This window comes from Plecotus auritus (assembly GCF_963455305.1).
Source record: "Plecotus auritus genome assembly, chromosome: 12".
Lineage (NCBI taxonomy): Eukaryota > Metazoa > Chordata > Mammalia > Chiroptera > Vespertilionidae > Plecotus > Plecotus auritus.
The window spans coordinates 40,330,185-40,349,880 of NC_137778.1; the positions used below are offsets into that span (position 1 = coordinate 40,330,185).

The following is a 19,696-nucleotide window of genomic DNA, read 5'->3' on the forward strand; positions in this document are numbered from 1 at the left end:
GAACAGAATGGAAGGACTCTGGCTGCAGGGAACACGCAGTTGTTTTCCATGTCACATGGTGAGGTCGGCCCCGTCATTATTTTAGGGCAATTACTTCACCGTCCATTAAGCAATGCCTTCCACAGTTTACTTACCAAAGATGAGCTACCTACGTGGCCACAGTGTTGTGGGTGAAAGGCGTTCGTGGCTGAAGGATCCCAACTCCATGGAACTTGGTAATAAACCAGGTGGGACATGAAAGGATAGTCTCGCCGGGACAGAATCCGGATCGTGGGTTTGGTTTTCGCCTCATCGACAGTGTTTGCCTGGTTGTCGAGTTTAGCTTTCAAAGCTTTCTAACTTTTAACTGCAGCCACACCCATGCTGGCCACGCCAGCTTGCGAGCTGTGTGAAAGGATTTATGGGGCTTTGTTGCCTCCGGTTAGAAATTGCCTCACTGGCTTGCCGAGATCCGTTCCAGTCGTTTAACCTCAGAACAAAATGGAGGCCATTAAAAAAATAGGGGTTCTGGTTGACTCTTAATAGTTCTAACTTTCTCAAGATGTTACCCTTTCCAGAGGATTCGGCAGTAATGTGTAGAGGTGACTTCTGTTTAGTAGGAGTGTATGACTGTGAGCATAATCTTTTCCTTATTTTGTGTGAGTTGAAAAATTTTTGTTTCAAAAAATTAACCTTTATAAATGTTATTTTAGAAATATTTTCTCTTCTGGTTTTTTATTTAATCCACCCCTGCCCCCCAACAGAGAAATGCATTTCTTTATTATATCTGTAAGAACATGTTTGACTATTAACAATTTATAGCCCCAAATTTTAGGAGCTCTACATTTTAAGGCTTAGATGATTTAAAGGGAGATATAGTGAATTCACAGATTATAAATATGACAAAGTGGACCCATCATAAAATAGTTTATCCTCCTCTTTCCTAAAGGTGATGGCTTCGTAGAGGTATCACTCTTCTGATATTCCTGTTTGTCCAAAAATTTGTCCAAAGATCATGAAAGACTTCTTGAAGATTAGATTTAGAAATACAAAAGACGTAGTATTATATGTTATGCTTGTAATTTTATATATCTATATGTCTGTCTATCATCTATCTATCTATCTATCTATCTATCTATCTATCTATCTATCTATTTATCTATCTGAGATCTTTGCAGTAGGTGTAATAAGTATATGAGTGTTTTCTCATTTTTTGACATTTTTGAAAAGAGCAAATAGTTGATGGCCTTTCGTGTTACAGCTCCTAATGTGACGGCAGCCACTTCTCCCTGTAGGTGGCTTCTGACGTCAGCCTTCAGCTGCGTGTGTTAGAGTCTTTGCTGTCTTTGTCTCTTTCTGTTGCAAGTTGCAGAGCCTTGTTCAGAGCTAAGCCCGCTCGCGAACGGCCTTGCTCCGCGTCAGTCGCCACGTGACTGCTGTTTGGCAGTCACTTCAGCTGTGTGGCCTGTCTTATTCCCGAGATGTCTAAACGAGGGACCGGTAAACCCGAGGCTTCCTCCGTGTGGACAAACCGCTTCCAAGGGCATTCTTTTCTGTGCGAGCCTTTCCTGGACGTTCCTTTAAGTTCTCTTCAGCTAATTTCGTGGACTTCTCCAAGTGCGAATAGCCGGCTGTGCTCTGGGGCCTCACGGGGGGTGTTGTAGAAAAAAGTGATGAGACAGGTTGGGGCTCAGATGTAACCACTGCATCAGATCCCAGTTTCAGGGCCGTTTCAAAGGTAAATGGTGGGTCTTCTCTGGAGACCGTTTGTGTGGACAAGAACTTCTTTGTGTAGGAGGTGCCTAATAGTATTTTCCAATGAATGGAGGAGTGGATAGAATTGTTCTGCATGCCTTGGCTCTCGGGCAACATGGAATAATCTAGTTGTAGGAAGCGTGGCTCCGAGCCACATTGCCTGGGCTGGCGACCCACCTTAGCTGTTGATTGCCGTTGACTTTGGGCAACTTGTGTCCTCTCTGCGCTGTAGCTTCCTCCTTTGTCGAAGGAGACTAACGACAGAACCTGCCTTACAGAGCTGTTGTGAGCATGACACGAGCTGGTACGTGAAAGTACTTGCAACGGTGCCACGTATGCAGTAAATGCTAAGAGGTGACGATCCTGACAGGCGCTTTGAGGTAGAGCATGTTATTTCACATTGGACGTTCCGCCATGTGTTGGAGAACCAGTAACACTTGCCAGTTATTTCTTTTCAGACAGACCCAGAATTTCATGCTGAATTTCCATTGAAGCTCCAAGTTACGCAATCACAGCCATTTTCAGATTGGCCCTTTTTCTCTGCTTGTCTTACGGCCTCTGTGGCATTTTGCTTTTCTTTAAGTACAGGAGCCAGTAACATTGTTGGTCCGGAGTTTTGGGTGAAGTTAGTAGTGTTTGTGATTGCAATAAAGAAGAAAAGAAAGAAAAACTGCACAGTTTGAAAAGTTATACAGTGCCTTGTGGCGTTCTTTTCAAACGGAGGGAGAGCTGAATTGTAGATTTGCAGTGTCATTGACACACTTAAAACGTTTGCTCTTTATTAATAATGGCGGTTAATCATCATAAACAGTGTTTGCCAATGGTTTTGCTGTTTGGTTCCCATTTTCTTCTGTTCTGTGCTAAGAAGTTTACCAATTTATGATCTTGGCTGTTTTTTATAAATGTAATAACGTGGTAGATGCAGATTCTGGTAGCTCTTTTGGATTTGTTAAATATAGCGAGGTATTTTCATCAGTTTGTACTTTTCTTCCTGAGACATCAGATGTTAGATTCAGGAAAATACCACTTAGAAGAGACAGATCAATTATTTCAGGAACACGGAGGTGCTGGGCCTTTTTCAAGAACATGAGATCATAAATCTCAAGGAAGTCTGAGCCCCGGTGTGATATTTTTCACCTAAAGTGGCACTCAAGGTCAGAGCGACCAATTAAATTTTAACTGAGCTTTAAAAATGTCCTTCTGTCTAAGTATAGGAGGTGCGAGATTGAGTTGGCTTGTGGCACATCTGTATACCAGGAAATGTGTTCTTTTAATGAAATCCATGCCTTTAGACGATTGCAAAATTATCTTATATTTGCAGGACGCATAGCATCTTGGCATTCAAGTCCACAGTCATTAGCATTTAAAAGATCCCAGCCATTGTTCTGTGTTGGGCTTCCTGGAGATTAGCTGAAGCAGAGGAAATAAGTGTGCAGGTCCCTCATCTCTTTCTGATCGTAGGTTACGCATCAGATTGGTGATAACCTTGACTAGCAAACGGACAGATAATGGTTACATTGATGAGTGCTCTTTCTCGGGGTTCATCTTGATTGCGAAGCGACTGGCTTGGAAACACGGTCTCGTTCACAGAGATGTCTTACGTGTCTCAGCAGAGCCATCTGCACAGACGGCCGCCTCTGTCAGGTGCACAGCTTTGCTAGAAATGCCATTCCTGTTTCTCGTGGGAGGAAAGGGGCGCAAGGACCCTCGCTTTCATGACCAACTCTGTGTCTTAGAACCGGCAGCACCTGCAGTGCCATCCATGAGAAAACACGCTCCTCTCCGCAGGAACTTACGTTCCGCCCAAGGAAGGAGACGTAGGCAGAGGTCTTGATTTATGCATATGAGTGGACATATGAAAATACTCTTTTCCTTTCTTTTTTTTTGCTGTTGTTAATCCTCAATCAGGATATTTTTTCCACTGATTTTTAGAGTGGAAGGGAGGGGGAGAGGTACAGAGAGAGAAACATCCATTTGAGAGAGACACATCGATTGGCTGCCTCTCACGGGGGCCCCAACCAGGGCCGGGAATGGAGCCTGCAACCGAGGCATGTGCCACTGGCCGGAATGGAACCCGGGACCCTTCAGTCGGAGGGACGGCTCTCTATCCACTGAGCCAAACCGGCCAGGGCTAAGGTATTTTAATATTATATTGGTTCACTACGGTGTGGCATAGTGTCACGAAAACAATGAATGAGTAGTCTGATAAACATGTAAAAAGCTGTAATTATGTGGTAGGCACCAAAAAGCAAAAGGAATTGGAAAACAGAAGCAAGTGTGGGCTCCGATTGCTTTTAAGCTGGGTGGTTTTATATGTTCTCATCGATATCAATGAAACCTTTGCGATGCTGGTTTATAGTATTGAATTAAAATTTTCCTTAATGTTTTAATTTCAAAGGATTGAAAAACTCATTTCAAATCTAGACGGAAGCGTTGATTTCTTTAAGATGTGCTCTTAAACATACCGACAACTTGTGCAGTAGAGAAATTTCATATTTTCAGTTTCCAAAGAAAACATTACAGAGAAAAAAGACCAACCTGGGATTTTAAAAATCACCAATCTAAAAATATATTTCACCCTTTCTTTTTCTGTTTTAAGGAAACAGATGTGTATTCCTGAAGGCTTAAAGTAAATGAGCTTTTGTCTGTAATAAATAAGCAATAACGTAGCCATAGGTTACACTATTTCCATATTATCAGTCAAACCTACTTTTGTCTTTTCTGCCACCTCTAAAACTAATTTCTCATCACATGTCAATCCTAATCTAAATATTGGGAGCATAATTGTAAATGTGTAAACATACATTTCACACTGAAAGAATGAACTTGGCCTGAACGGCATGGCTCAGTGGTTGAGCATCGACCTATGAACTAGGAGGTCACGGTTCGATTCCCGGTAAGGGCAGATGCCTGGGTTGCGCTCAATCCCCAGTGTGGGGCGTGCAGGTGGCAGCAGATTGATGATTCACGCTCATCATTGATGTTTCTATCTCTCTCTCCCTCTCCCTTCTTCTCTGAAATCAATAAAAAATGCACTTAAAAAAAGAAAAGAATGAACTTGAAAAAACCGGGACAGTAGAACCCAGTGATTCTCCTTGCAGAGAAATGAAACCACGCTGTGTGGGGCCCGGGGAGCGGCTGTGGCTTCTGAACTAGGGCGTTGTTCTCAGGCTCCTGTTCACTACGGGCAGCAGGGCGAGTTCTGCACGGAGGCACTTGACCGTCCTGTGGTTATTTCCGGGGCCTCCTTTCTGATTCTCTTTGCCACGATGACCGGTTTCTGAAAGGTACATCCCGGTCCCTCGCTCACATCTTTTTTGGTTTGGGGAGGATTTATTTCTCCCTCTCAAGTCTCATTCTGAGTTCGCAAAGGGTCATATTTCTGCAGCCTGGCAGGTGTGCCCACGCCTGGCCCAGCCAGCCTTTCCCGGCGGGCGGGCCCTCCGGCCGAGGCGCGGGGCACAGGGATGCCTTCGGCGGGAAACAGTCTCAGTCATGCGATGATCGAGTAAGACATTTGCAGTGTTTTACACAGCACCCACTTCTGGGTCAGCTGTGCGCCCCTAACGCGCCCCATTTGCAGGCTCTTCTGCTTGATTGCTTTCTGGCAGCAAAAGAGGAAAATCTGGAGGGTGGAACCTAAAGGGGAAGCTGCAGGATCCCACCGAAGGGCATCCCCGCTCAGCGTTAACAGGCAGGGGCGGCCAGCAAACGCAGTTGCTCGCTTCGCCATCGCTCCTGGAACCCCGTCGTTGTCCCTCGAGTCCCCGTTTGGAGTTGGTTGGCTGTGGCAGGCACTGTGTTTGTAGGAGGAGGTGATGCCTCCCACTGTTTCCCACTCACATGCTGGTGTAGATCGTCCATCCCATTACAGAATTGAGGGAATAGGAGCCGACAGCATGTTTGGTGGAAGGAAGTGGGGAGAAAGGTGCTCCCCTCCCCGCCCTTGCTGGAAGTGTCAGGGCGGGAATGTAGGCGAACCAGAGAAGGCAGCCCTCGAGGCATAAAGTTTAAGCTACAACCTGCCTCTGTGGCAGTAAAGGAGTAACGAGGAGAGGAAGAGAAGGGAAAGCTCTTAGATTTTTTCGTCTGTATTAGGTACTTGCACTGATAGGGGACCCTTTTAACCTCAGAGGCAGCCCTGTGCAGTGGGGTCGCCGAGGGCTCTGTAGTCGGGGGATCGGGGTTCGTGTCCTGCCCCTCCACTTTCTAGATGTATAATCTCTTGCTTTATCATCTCTAAAATGAGGGCAGTAGTAGCAGACATACCGCCTCCCAGCATTGTGAAGGCTAAATGAATTAATAGAGCATTTAGCAACAAGGTTTAGTTAGCCCACAGTGAGTGACGGTTTTATTACTACTTCGTACACACTTCTGTATTCATTTTCTATTACTGTGTAACAAGTTACTGTAAATTTAGCAGCTTGAGACGGCACATGCTTATTATCTTCCAGGTTCTGTGGGTCAGAAATCTGGGTGTTGTATAGCTGGGTGCCCTGTTTCTGAGTTTCTCACAAGACCTCGCTGAAGGTGTTAGCCAGGGCTGTGTCTCATCAGAAGGCTCAACTGGGGAAGGATTCACTTTGCAAGTCATGCGAATAGTTGTGGGCAGGATTCAGTTCCTTTGGGTTGTGGAATGAGGACCTCTGCTCCAGCTTGCTGTTGGCCCAGGGCTGTCTTTAGTTCTCAGCCACATGGGCCTGCCCAGCCTGGCTACTTCTTCATCAAAGTGTGCCAGCCAAGAAGGCGACAGTCTCCTAGCCAGATGGAACGGAACATCTTTACAACACACTCATGGAATGACATCCCATCACCTTTCTGTTGACAAGAGGCAAGTCACAAGTCCCGCTCCCATTCAGGGGAGGGAATTAAACAACCTCTGAATACCGGGAGGCAGAGATTGCTGGGGTTTATCTTGGGGTCTCTCTGCTACAAACCTAAGAGGGGACACTGCTATTTTTCAGTTGTGAGAACCAAAGCTCTGAGAGGTTAGGTGACTTACCCAAGGTCACACAGCACCTGGCTGGCACCGGGACTTCATCGTTTGTTTGGCTCCCTGGACCTCGTTCTTCTAGAGGCCCTCTGGGTCCCCTTCTTAGTCCCAAGCTGTGGACAGAGGAACGCTTATTTCCTGAAGCTTGTCTGTATAGTACAGTGCGAACAGCAGTGAGTCGGATCTGTTTTGGAGGGTTCACTAGGGGCTGATGATATGAAGCAGGTTTATGGGCGATTTTATTTTATGCGTTCTTAATTTTGAAAATGTTCATCTGAAATTGCTACAGCATTTCAATTAATTTGGACGGTAAAAACTGAGCACCAGGAGATTCCCCAGCAGAAGATGAGGCAGCTAATTAGAGGTTTGAAACAAGCAACTGTAGACACCGGCCCAGAGACACGCTGGGTGGTGACAGCCAGCGGAACTCGCTCTGCTGAACAGGCTTGAGATGGAAGGAATGATTCCTGGCAGTCTCAGCATTAAACTCCAGTGCAGCTGAATGAAAAAAGCCATGTCAGGGAGTTAACTGTCTGAATTAATGTATACTTTTCAGTTCTCATGCAGTTCTGGAAACCTGCTTTCTGATTATTTTGGAAGGTTTTCTTTTGGAAAACTGGAGTAGTGGCAACAGAAACACAGTAGTTAATTGTCGTCAAAGTGTTTTTCATGTCATTGATGATATTTCATAAACTTTAAAAATATCATTTTTTTTACTATTTTTTTTCTGAGTTTAAAGGTAGGACAGCACATATTTCTTTTTTTAAAAATAACTTTAGTGATAAGTTAGAATTTTGCAGTTTGAAAAATTTATTCTAAAAAAAAAATTCAGACTCTATAAGGAAGTCTAGAAAAGATTTCTGGACAAATTGCCTATAATCAGCTCACTGATGTAACCACCTTAACCCTTTCATTTTGTTGCACATTTCCCCCCTAGTACTCTGTGTGTGTGTGTGTGTGTGTGTGTGTGTGTGTAGGCACGTGTTTATAAAACCTTTGTATTTTCAATGTGGTATCTGCTTGTATCACTTAAAGTTGTCTCATGAGCATATTTGTTTATTCACTTGTTCACTCAACCATTTGACAAGTCTGCAGGCTGCGCGTTAAGTTTACAAGGAGAAAGACGTGTTTTCCTTACACAGCACACAGGGACATGGAGCTGAGGTCAACTCAGAGCAGGGAAAACATACGGGGCTCTGCTTCAAAGGGCACAGCCTTCAGCTAAGTGACATCTGGAAGTGGCGTCTGCGCTGAAGCCCAGGGTGTGAGTAAGGGATCCACAGGATGTGAGTGGAGACAACGGTGTCAGGCAGGGGAAGCAGCCCAGCAAGGCCCTGGTCTGAGAGGGAGAGCTATGTCGGATGAGAATTTAGGGGCAGCCACACTAAGATCTTTATTCATTCACATCAAGAAATTTGAGCCCTAGCCAGTTTGGCTCAGTGGTAGAGCATTAGCCTGCGGACTGAAGGGTCCCAGGTTTGATTCCAGTCAAGGGTATATGCCCGGGTTTGATTCCGGTCAAGGGCATATGCCCGGGTTTGATTCCGGTCAAGGGCATATGCCCAGGTTGCAGGCTCTATCCCCAGTAGGGGGCATGCAGGAGGCAGCCAATCAATGATTTTTTTCTCATCATTGATGTTTCTGTCTTTCTCTCCCTCTCCCTTCCTCGCTGAAATAAATAAAAATATATTTAAAAAGAGAAAAAGAAAAAAATTCTACTTTGTGCTCATGAGCAGAGGGTGCCTCTTAACCAGAGGAAGGATAAGGTCAGCCAGGTCAGCCACAGAGGTCATCTGAGCCACCCTGCGAAGATACCTTGCATCATTCAAGTCTTCAACAAAACATGGAACAGTTTCAGCATACTTTATTGTTGGACAGGAGTCTTTCTAATTTTCATCATTATGAATACCACTTTGAGGGATTTCTAGGCATGAATATCCTTGCTCAGATGGCTGATTATTATTATTATATAAAATGGGGTCACAGAAGTGGAATTTCTGCGTCTAAACATGAATTCCTTGATAGATATATATGTAGCCACATTGCCTTTTAGAAATATTACTTTGAATTACATCCCCGCCATTATTGATGCATGAGACTGTCTTACTTGATGCTCACCAACACAGTGTAATTCTTTGTACTTCAAGTCATTCCATAACTGAAGTATATTACTGTTCATGTGGTGTCATAGAAGTTCATAACATAATATGAACTTGATTTCTAGAGATACAGATTCCTTTTAATGTGTATTGACTATTTTATTACTCGGTAAATTATCTGTTTATCCCTTTCCCATTTTTTCCTGTTCAGGATTTAGTGGTTCTATATGATGTCAACCTTATATTTGTTGAAAAATACTTCAGGTTAATGACTTGTTTCTATATAAAGTTTTAAATTTGCATATGGTCACATCCACTGGCATTTTATATATGGTCTTTCCCTCCCTGCTTTTATGCTTAGAAAGTTCTCCCCTTCTGAATTTTGTTAACTAGTGACTCCTAGTCTTATTGCTTAATTTATGTAGCACATTGACCCATGCCGTCTAACTTACTTTTATTTAAGTAGTAGGTTAAAATTCTGTGAGCAGTTGCAACATGGACATCAAAGCATTATTAAGGGTTTATAGTACAACATTCTACAAAGTGTAAATTTACCTTCTTATATGTTGTTTAACAACCCTGTTCCATGCGCACTTTTTATTTCGTGCTTTATTGCATACATATTTGGCTCAGATCATAAGTTATCTTGTATAAAATATGTCACAATGTATGTTCTGTAGAGATAGTAAGGGAATACTGTTTTAAACAAATACAAGCATTTAATGTTGAGATTTCCAGGCCTTTCTGTTTGTAAATTATGACAAACTAGGATTACTGCTCTCAGGCCTTTTGGAAGGTAGGAGGAGGAAATATTTTGTGACTATTCATTTGAGTTCCAACTATCTCCATTGCTCTCTTTTCCCCTTGCAAATATACATCGTTCTTAATTTTACCAATCTCTTCTCATCTTAATTTATGCAGCTACTCCTGGAGCCGAGACTAGACCTCTTATTTTAAAAGATCTATAGTTTTAACAATTTTTAAAAATCAAAGTAAGAAAATTATAACTTCTGCCTTATTTAAAAGATGCTGTATAGGTATGTCCTCATTTCCAAATCAGTGTGGAAATTCTGTGTTTTACAGCTTTAATCTAGGAAGCTTTATATGTTGCCGTGAAAACATTAGGTGTTCGCCCAGCCGGTATGGCGGTGTGGCTCAGTTGATTGAGCGTCGACCCACGTCCCATGCACCAGAAGGTTGCCGGTTTGATTCCAGGTCAAGAAACATGCCTGGGTTGTGGGCTTGATTCCCAGTCGGGGGCGTGCAGCAGGTGGCCAATCGATGTTTCTCTCACATCAATGATTTTATCTTTCTTTCCCCCTCCCTAACTCTCTCTGAAATAAAAAAACAACAACTGGTGTTTAATATATAGTCTTTCTTGGGGAAGCCATTGCAAACAGGTAGAATAATGGCTTTGGTGTCCTACCTGTCACATTGCTTCTGGTGATCTGTCCAGGGAACGTGCCTTCCGATGTCCAGATACCCGCAGTTTTGTTGGAGCTTCCTGTGACTTTAAATGGCCCCAAGGAGTCTCGCGATCCCTTCAGTTCAGGGCAGAACTTTCCTTCTTGAGCCTGAGAATTCTCTTCCAGTCTGTTTAGAACACATGGTTAGGATGAGAAGGATGAAGAATGAAAATATTCATAGGTTTCTCCACCGCCACCTGCTATTATAGTGCTAATATTATAGCTTTGAACTCCCAGAGGAAGTAACTTGCCATTTAAAACCTGTAATGCTATGCATTGGGCAGCCCATATTTTACAAATTATGTATCTTCCATTTTAAATTCCAGCAGCATCCAAGAAAAGAATCTGGCCAATGGTTTTGAAAAAGATAAAATGGCAACACCTTCTTGGAATCTGACTGTTCAAGGATGTTTTTTTCCTAGCAAAACAGGAAGAAATTGGGGAAAAGCATATGGACTCACATTGAGCATATGATGTATTTTCAACTTGAATTGGCACTTTACTCATATTTGTAGTGTGACCTAAAATTAATTCTGGTGGAGCAGCTAGATTTGAGAGAGAAAAAAGATCTCTATCTGGGACTAAATCAACATTTGGGGCATCTCATTAATCACTGCCTTATGTAACTGCTTTTCCCACCTAAAGAGAAGCTACTGGGATGAGAAAAGTTGATGATATTAATGCCAAGTGCAGATCTTGCCTCCAAAAAAGAGTTCATTAATCATCATCGAAGCACAAGAACAAACATACTTTGTGTCTCTTGCCAATTTTTATCAATAACACTTCTGAAAGGCAAAAAACTCCCCTATTTTCCTATTTTTTCTCTTCATCTGAAAAGGTTTTAATTTGGCTGTTATTTGATTTGGGATAATGTTATGTAAATTTAACAAGCTCTGAGAATGCCCAGGCATGATGTATTGCAGCAAAGTGTATTAGGTGCCTGAACCAGAGACAACTAGATACCCAGGTCAGCTACCGCCTGCCTGTGTGGTCATAACTACAGCGTTGTGCTTGGTACAGAGTGACTGGCCAGCACCAGGCATGGACAGAAATGGGTATCTATCAGGCAGAAAGCAGAATGGGCTTCAAGTTTGAAAGCATGGGTTTCAATCCAGGCTTCTGTGTAAATCTTTGGGCAAGGTAATAGCCTCAGTTTTCTCCCTTATAAAATGGAGGTAGAAATGGTCGCCTGACCTTTATCATAAGGTTACAATGATCATAAATGAACTAATGCTGTAATCAAGATAGAACACTGCACCTCGTCATGACGTACAAATGAGTGTAACAAGATAAACGTAAGTGGGAACTTGTGGGCTCCTCATTATTTCCATAAATCTCAGCCTCTCCAAGTTGGAATTATGTGGCGGGTTAGTTGTTTGGATGAAATTTTAGGTCAGCCATATTGTTATTTCATCACCACCATTTACTGGCAATTTTACTGCATTTTTTTGGTAACTGGGTCTTTACATCTTTTTTTTCCCTGTTTCCTAATTTAAAAATTATTTACAAATAAGAAAAATGAATGAATAACATGGCCCTTAGCCAGTAGATGAAAGCAATGACAACTAAAGAAAAGAAAAAAGAAAGGAATAATACAAACCACATGAGAGAAAACAGATGTACCAACTGAAACGGTCATAAATAGAAAAGAAATGGATGTGCAAGAAGAGGGGGCTCCTGTCTCCTTGATCTGTTGGCTGCCAAGCATCACAGATAGGGATGACTCCGTGGTGAAATTTCCAGGCACTTTGGAAAACGTGTTGATTTCTTCCTTAGCCCTATGAGAAGACACACCCTTTTTTGTTCAGTTCTGTGGTCCCCGTTAGAAGTATTGTTCAAAGCCAAAAGAACAACAAAACATTTTAAGGTCACAGTGGAAGATGCAGCTGTGAGGTTTTGGAAAATCACAGAAGACAGGTAACCAGCAGCAGTAGTGGGGGGCTCTTTGTGTACCCCATAAAGAGTCCCAGCAGCAGTAGTGGGGGGCTCTTTGTATACCCCATAAAGAGTCCCAGCAGCAGTAGTGGGGGGCTCTTTGTGTACCCCATAAAGAGTCCCAGCAGCAGTAGTGGGGGGCTCTTTGTGTACCCCATAAAGAGTCCCAGCAACAGTCGTGGGGGGCTCTTTGTGTACCCCATAAAGAATATTCGAAGTAAAACACAAAGCAAAAAGAGATTGGCCCGGCGAGTGTGGCTCAGTGGTTGAGCGGGTCGACCTGTGAACCAGGAGGTCATGGTTCGATTCCCAGTCAGGGCACAGGCCCGGGTTGCGGGCTCCATCCCCAGTGTGGGGTGTGCAGGAGGCAGCGGATCAATGATTCTCTCTCATCACTGATGTTTCAGTCTCTCTCTCCCTCTCCCTTCCTCTCTGAAATCAATAAAAATATATATTTAAAGAAGAAATCGTAAGGACACAGAGCCAGGCTTAGTTCATTTTTAGGTCAAATAGTCCAGAAAGAGGAGGTTGAGCCGAGCAGACTGAAGGGGGGTTTTGTAAGGTGAAGGAAAACTGAAGTGCAAGCGAGACTTTTTCTGTCTTCAGGTTTCAGTAACACTGACCTAACTCGCCTTTCTCTGTCTGTTCCCTGTGATCTTCTTGACCTTCTTTTTTTTTCATTTTTTTTAATTTTTTATTGCTTGACCTTCTTATCAGCTCTCGACTTTCTCCCCTGGGGCTGTTCTCTGCAGAGTCAGCACTGACTCCCTCAGAATCCCTGAGTCCCACCCCCTATTGCACAAGAGTAGGAGAGAGCTGGAACGAACACAAGGCGATGAGTCGCTTGGGAACGAACTGTCCCAGGTGCTCCTGCAACAAGACGCGGCCAGCTTCATGCGCCACCATCCCAATTGCAGGTTTCACTGAAAAATACGAAGCTAATATGAAGCCTTGGAGACTCCTACTGAGCCACCTACATTCCTTTGAGAGCAACTTTTTCTAGAATGGTCACTTTTCCTCTTTCCAGTTTGCACAAGCATCAATTCCGGGACCTTGCTGTAAGTCTCCCCTCTCACTGTAATAAGGGAGAAGTTAGTGGGTGGTTCCCTTATCTCTTATGCTATGCATTTCATGTGCATATGCCACAACTTCCAGTTCTTATAAATGACTTCATCCATTCATTGGCATGTTGAAGCAACCATGGGGTGAATACTAGGGGGATATTCATGATACTCATGGACTAGGATGAATCCTTTTTTAAAATCCTCACGAGAAGACCTGTGAGGTAGATATGCCCACTTCACAGATGAGATTGCTGCCCTCAGAGTTTAAGGCAGGAACTGAGTTCACATAAGTTATAAACACTGAAGCTGAGCTTTTAACCACAGTTTCAAAAAAAACTTACAAAAATTTAAACATTTAACCAGCGCAAGCACGAGGCCTTTAACCTGGGAGTCTTGGCACGGGGGGTGGGGGTGGGGGGGTGGGGAGGCTGTGTACGCTCACTAAACCAGTGCACTTTCCCCAGAGCTTCCTGTTGGGACCAGGGTGACCTCAGATGTGAATGGAGCCAGAGGCTCGGGGGAGGAGGGAGTGAGCGGGGTCGGCTCTAGGGAGATGCTTCTGGGCCGAGGGCACAGGAAGCAGCAGGTGGACTCGCTAATTCCTGAGGAAGGAGGCATCTGACCTGCCTGTCAGGCTCCTGGGCAACGGGTAGCTTTGTAATTGCACGAATGTCCGGGTCCTGGAGGAGAGGGTGACCCGGGAGGTGACCGGACAGCCCGGGAAGGGCTTTTCTGAAGGGCACCCCCCATCTGCAAGGGGGAGTCATAGGCAGGTCTGTGACCCCTGGAGGACCTGCCGCCCGGGTCACTGCGGGTCAGCAGGGAAGGAGCTCACTGGGTCGCTCATTAGTGCGTCTTCGTTTGCTTTTAATAGGATTAGGTAACGCAGCTGTAGCCGGCCATCAGGAAACGACCCAGGCTAATGGGAGCACGGCTGCCCTGTTTATTCCTTAAACACACGGCCTTTCCCCTCGTGCTTCATGAGGGTTTGTGTGGGAAAGGGTTTGGGCTGGCTGTGGCATCTTAAATAATTCATACACGTCGGTTATGTTTTCCCATCTCGTGCTTCACTGTTGGGCCGTCTGTGCGCGTGCAGTCATAGCAAAACCCATCGGCAGCCAAGGTCTGCAGCCCCCTGACGGGAGTGCCCCTTTAATGACCTTGTCTTCCATTTGGCACCAGAATTGCAGGCAGTTTCCCAGGCGGATCGGGAGGCCTCGTTGGCTTGTCTGGCCTGCACTGGGCCCCGGAGCAGGCCTGCCCGTAGCGCAGTGTGCGGGAGGGAAGACCGTACAAGGAGTTAAGGCTTTAGGCTTTGCAACTTCTGGTCCCGGTGGCGGAGTGCTCCCTCCTCCCATCACCACACAGAGTTGCAGCTAAATCATGGAGCAGTCGACCCGGAGAAGCATCTGAAGACCGGCTGAAGGAACTCTTAGAACTGAGGATAGAAAGAAGCAGCCACACCGAGATTGCTTTTAAATTCAAAGAAGTGAGGCTGAGTGGTTGGCGTTGCCAGCGCAGTGCTGAGCTCTGCCCCTTAGCAGTGCAGCACCGGGGAGCTGCTCAGCCCGCGCCTCCCTCTGTCCCCCCCCAAGGTAGGGGTTCACTCGGTATCCACCTCCCAGAATTGCTGTGTGAGGCTTAACGGAGAGAATGCATTTGTAGGGCGTCAGCCCAGCATCTGGCTCTGTGTATGCCCTTAAGAAACGCTCACTGTTGTCATCGCCACCATCATCAGGATTGGGGATCTGGGCGGGTGCGGGAGGCGAGCCGGAACCCGCAGAGACAGGGCCCAGGCTCCAGACGCCCGAGGCCCACGGCGATGCTGTGGTCCGTGCACGCGGCCGGCTCCCACAGGTCTAGCTTGTAATGCTTTTATGAAAATTAATGGTGCGTGGATTCCGGAGCTCGGCTGCCTTGGATCTTGATCCGGTCTCCACTGTTTACCAGTGCTGTGACTTGGCACCAGTCACTTAGCCCCTCTGAGCCCTAACTTCCTCCCCTGCAAAAGGAGGGTCATAATAGATTCACCGGATAGGATTATTGTGAGGCTTAAATGAGTTAAAATACAGGAAGCTCTCAGAACAGGGCCCGGCGCATGGTAAGCGCAAGACTAGTTTTAGCTAGCATTACTTGTTTCTATTTTTAAAAAAATTTATTTACTGATCTCAGGGAGAGAGGAAAGGAGAGAGAAACAATGGATGAGAGAGAACAACACTGAGCGGCTGCCTCCTGCACAGCCCACCGGGGATGGAGCCGCACCGGGCGTGTGCCCTGACCGGGAATTGAACCGTGACCTCCTGGTTCATAGGTCGACGCTCAGCCAGTGAGCCACACCAGCCAGGGCAAGCCAGTGTTGCTTTGTAAAGGGAAACATTTTCAGTTATCCTGAGACAATGGTAGAAGAGTGTCATCCACAGAGATAATTGCAGCATTGAAAAGGCCAGAGATAAATGTTTAAAGATGCTGACAACGAGCGGGCGGTTGGCTCAGCGGCCGCGGGGGAGAAGCCGGGCACAGCTGGGCTCAGTCCGGCGCCTCTGAAACCACTTACACCGCAGGAGGCAGCCGGTGAGGTTTCGGCCCAGCAGCTTAGGAGTGAAAGCAAGCAAGCCATTTACATTTTTTTCATCCTTTGGAAATTAAGAAAATGGGTTGTTATTGAGGCTAGCAGTCCTATTTTTTATTATATGCTTACTTTTCAGATGAGTGTATCCAAACAATGGAAATCACCATCTGTAAATATTGGTGAGTCTACACCAGTTTTGTTCATTTTCCCCCAGACTTCAACAACAGTGAATAAAAGAGACTCAACCCACAGCAACATAGAACTCAGACATGTTTATAAGGTGACATCCTGATACTTTTGGCAAGAATCTTCAAGAGAAAATCATTTGTCTCTCATATCAGCTGCTCAGAGCTAAATCGAAACAATAGGAGATTCATTTAGGATCCGTAAGAGCTGAATCGGAGCATCAGTATTTGCTCGGATTCTGGAAAGGAATTTGCTGGGACAAGAAGGCAAGGCAATCCAAGTTTTCAGCCGAAGTAAAATACTAGCACACTCTTCATTTTGCACATTGGCATTCTTCTGAAACAATTTTTTGGAAACACTCTTTTTTAGAAACACTTTTTTGGGCAATTGCCTTGAATCATATTGCATGTAATTCTGTCACTTTCTAACTTTAATATGTTTGCTGAAAGAGCTTATATAGTCATGATTTTGGTTTTTACTATTTTTTTCAATCCAAATCTAGAGTTCAAAAATCCAGAGGAAGTTCAAGCTTAGAGAGAGGTCCCAGAGGTATTTTCAAAGCCCTTCCGATGGAATATTATGCACATTTATTAAGAGTGATATTTTTTTTCTGTCAGAAATACTTGAATTAGCACAATGTATTTCTTAACTTGTTTTTATTAAAGTTTTTTTGATAAGCTAAATTTACACAATGCTGTTCAACCATGTAAAATTTACTATGTTAAAATTCCATTTGAGTAGTCACACATGGGAAGTATATTTTAAGCTATTGAATAAACTTGGCATTGGTAATTACCACCTCCCCAGAGGTTTCCAGCGAGTCCCCACTGACCAGATGCACTACAGTAACACATCTCAATGATAAATGCATTCATTGGTTTAATCAATAGTTTAAAGCAGTGATTCTCAGCTGCAAGAATGTTTAAAACATGCGATACCTGACTATGTAGTCAGGGGCCCTGACCTCTTTGTCCTTAGATTGCCAAGTAAAAAAATGACAACAGCCAACACAACAATAGCCATCCCGTGTGAATGAATCAAATCATACCTATTGTTTTGGTCAGATCGGCAAAAATATATTTTTTTGGTGTGCCACAGAATTTCAGTAATTTGTGTGCACCGTGAGTTGAAGAAGGTTGAAAATCACTCGTTTATACAGTGGCTACCGCAGATATCTTTAAAAGATGAATTCACAGCATGTATAAACATGATTAGGTTCATAGAGAACAAGAAGTGGGAACCCCAGGGAAGCTTCGGGGAGACCCAGCAGCCTTCGCAGCCTGGGCAGCTGTGTGCAGTCACTGCTGTACGTCCTGGGGGTCTCGCTCTCGAGGGGTCCCTGCATCTGATTGGCGTCTGCCGGGTTCCGAGCGCGCGCCTCCCTGCCAGCATTTTAGCTGGTAGTCGGATGAGTTAGAAACTTCCAGCTTCCTTTCCTGGCCCATGGCTCACCTGCCGCTCTGCCCTTTCCTACCCGTTAGGGGCGCAGATAACCCTCCTGTTAGCCTTCTCTCCACAGCGCAGGCTGATCTCAGAGCTTTCATCCGTTAGTAAATGTTCCTGCGAGGACCTCATCACAGAACCTGTCAGTCTGGTGGATGTGGGGCATGAGAAACGTTGACACCGGTGGCCTTGAATAAAATCCGTTCAGCTCTCGGTGCTTTGAGTAGAGTAGGAAAGATGACTGTTGGGCCCCCAAACCATGGATCATCGGGGCTCTGGGCGTGCTCAGTGGTAGCTTATGCCCCCTGACCGCATCTCTCTGGTTCCTTTTTATCACCTTATCGAAATTCTTTAAGGAAAAATCCAAATGGCAGAGAATAAAAATTGAGACGGTATTTTTCCCTGCATGTTTTTTGAGCAACTCTAATGTCTCAGCCTTAACTATAACTTTTTAAAAAAACAATTTGTCATATTTTAAAATACACTTTAAAAATGCTTTATTGATTTTTAGAGAGAGGGGGAAGGAGAGGGATAGAGAGATAGAAACATTGATGAGAGAGAAACATCATTGATCGGTTGCCTCCTGCATGCCCGCCACCTGGGATCGAGCCTGCAACCCAGGCATGTGCCCTGATTGGGAATTGAACTGGTGACCTCTTGGTTCATAGGTCGATGCTCAACCCCTGAGCCACACCGGCAGGGCACAATATAACTGGAGGAAGGGGACTAGATGCATGCGGGAATATTAATTCTCGGGCAGCCTCGTTGTTGGGGCTCAGTGCTGAAAACAGCAGCACATTTTTTAAGAAAATGACACAATCACTTTAAATACTGGGCTCTGGTTTTAAAATTTCAGGGCTACACCGTAAGGGCAGTTAGTCAGATTATGAATTTAAATTTCCCTTGCTTTCTGAGCTCTTTAATTCTTTGCTTATGGGCACATAATGACTTGAAAATTGAAACAATTATTGTTCATTTAGGAGGGAAAAACACTTCTCGCAGCCTGTCTGGAGGCTGCCAACTTTACTCTTCTTGGCAGATACATGGGGAAGTTGGTTATTTCTGAGCCCCAGAGTGTGGCAGATCCAGACGAGAACTGCAGTTGTCAGAGCCTCGAGGGGACTTGGCAGTTGGTACCTGTACACAGCAAATGGCCCAATAGGCCACTACATCAGTACGAGCAGTTAGTCAAGAAGTACATTTTGAAAAGATGTTTATAAAATTATCTTTGTAATCTTTGTTCTTCGATGATGAACATTGACACGGCCTTCCATGAACCCACCGGGCATTTATCAAGAGACTGTTGGGGACCAAGCCCCTAGGAACTGTGACAGTGGCATGATTCAAGGTCCTCGGCCTGTGCAGATTGCATTTGAGGGGGGAGGAAACAAAACAATGGCATCGGATTTATGTCCAATGCAATCATTTCTGTAGCAGTCATTCAAAGGGTCGTGGAAGCACAGTGGGACAGGGGGAAGGTCACGGTCCCCTGAGCTGTGTGCAGTGCCAGGGAAGGGCCCTCCAGCTAGCACCCCTCAGGCCTGGCCCGGAAAAGTGTCTTCCCAGAAGGAGGAGAGAAAGCCTTTTTTTTTTTTTTTAATGCATTTTTTATTGATTTCAGAGAGGGAGAGAGAGATAAAAACATCAGTGAGGAGAGAGAATCATTGATCGGCTGCCTCCTGCACGCCCCCGAGCCTGCAACCCGGGCATGTGCCCCAACCAGGAATGGAACTGTGACCTCCTGGTTGACTCTCAACCACTGAGCCACGCCGGCCGGGCGAGACAGTCTTTTCTTACACAGATGTGCCACTTGCCTGCCAAGGGTGCTCATTCTAAGTCACATGCAGGTGCGGTTGACGAGGGGCCACCCTGGTGGCCTGTGACCTGTGACCAGAATGTCACGGTAGGTGACTGCCGCGCCGTGCCTGTGTTGACGGTCGGGACAAGGAGTTTGGGATTGAATTTTGCAGAAAAACCAGGGTATCATTGAAGGGTTTGAACAACAAGAACAAAAATATGTTCCCTGAAAACTAGATAAAAGAAACATGTTAACTGTATAAAATTTAGATAAGCCAAACATTTTTCTGATGTTGCACACCTTAACAGAACTCCTATTCACAGCGGGGAGGGTGTCTTCACAGATTCGGTTTTCTTGTGTACACCACTGCTTTGTAACCTGCTTCCCCCCTTCACAACATATTTGAATA

General features: G+C 44.9%; 1 protein-coding gene across 3 annotated transcripts in view; it reads left to right on the top strand.

The window, feature by feature from the left end:
- Positions 1-19,696, top strand: part of VAV3 (vav guanine nucleotide exchange factor 3) — a 178,032-nt gene that overhangs the window by 107,229 nt on the left and 51,107 nt on the right. The window lies entirely within an intron of this gene.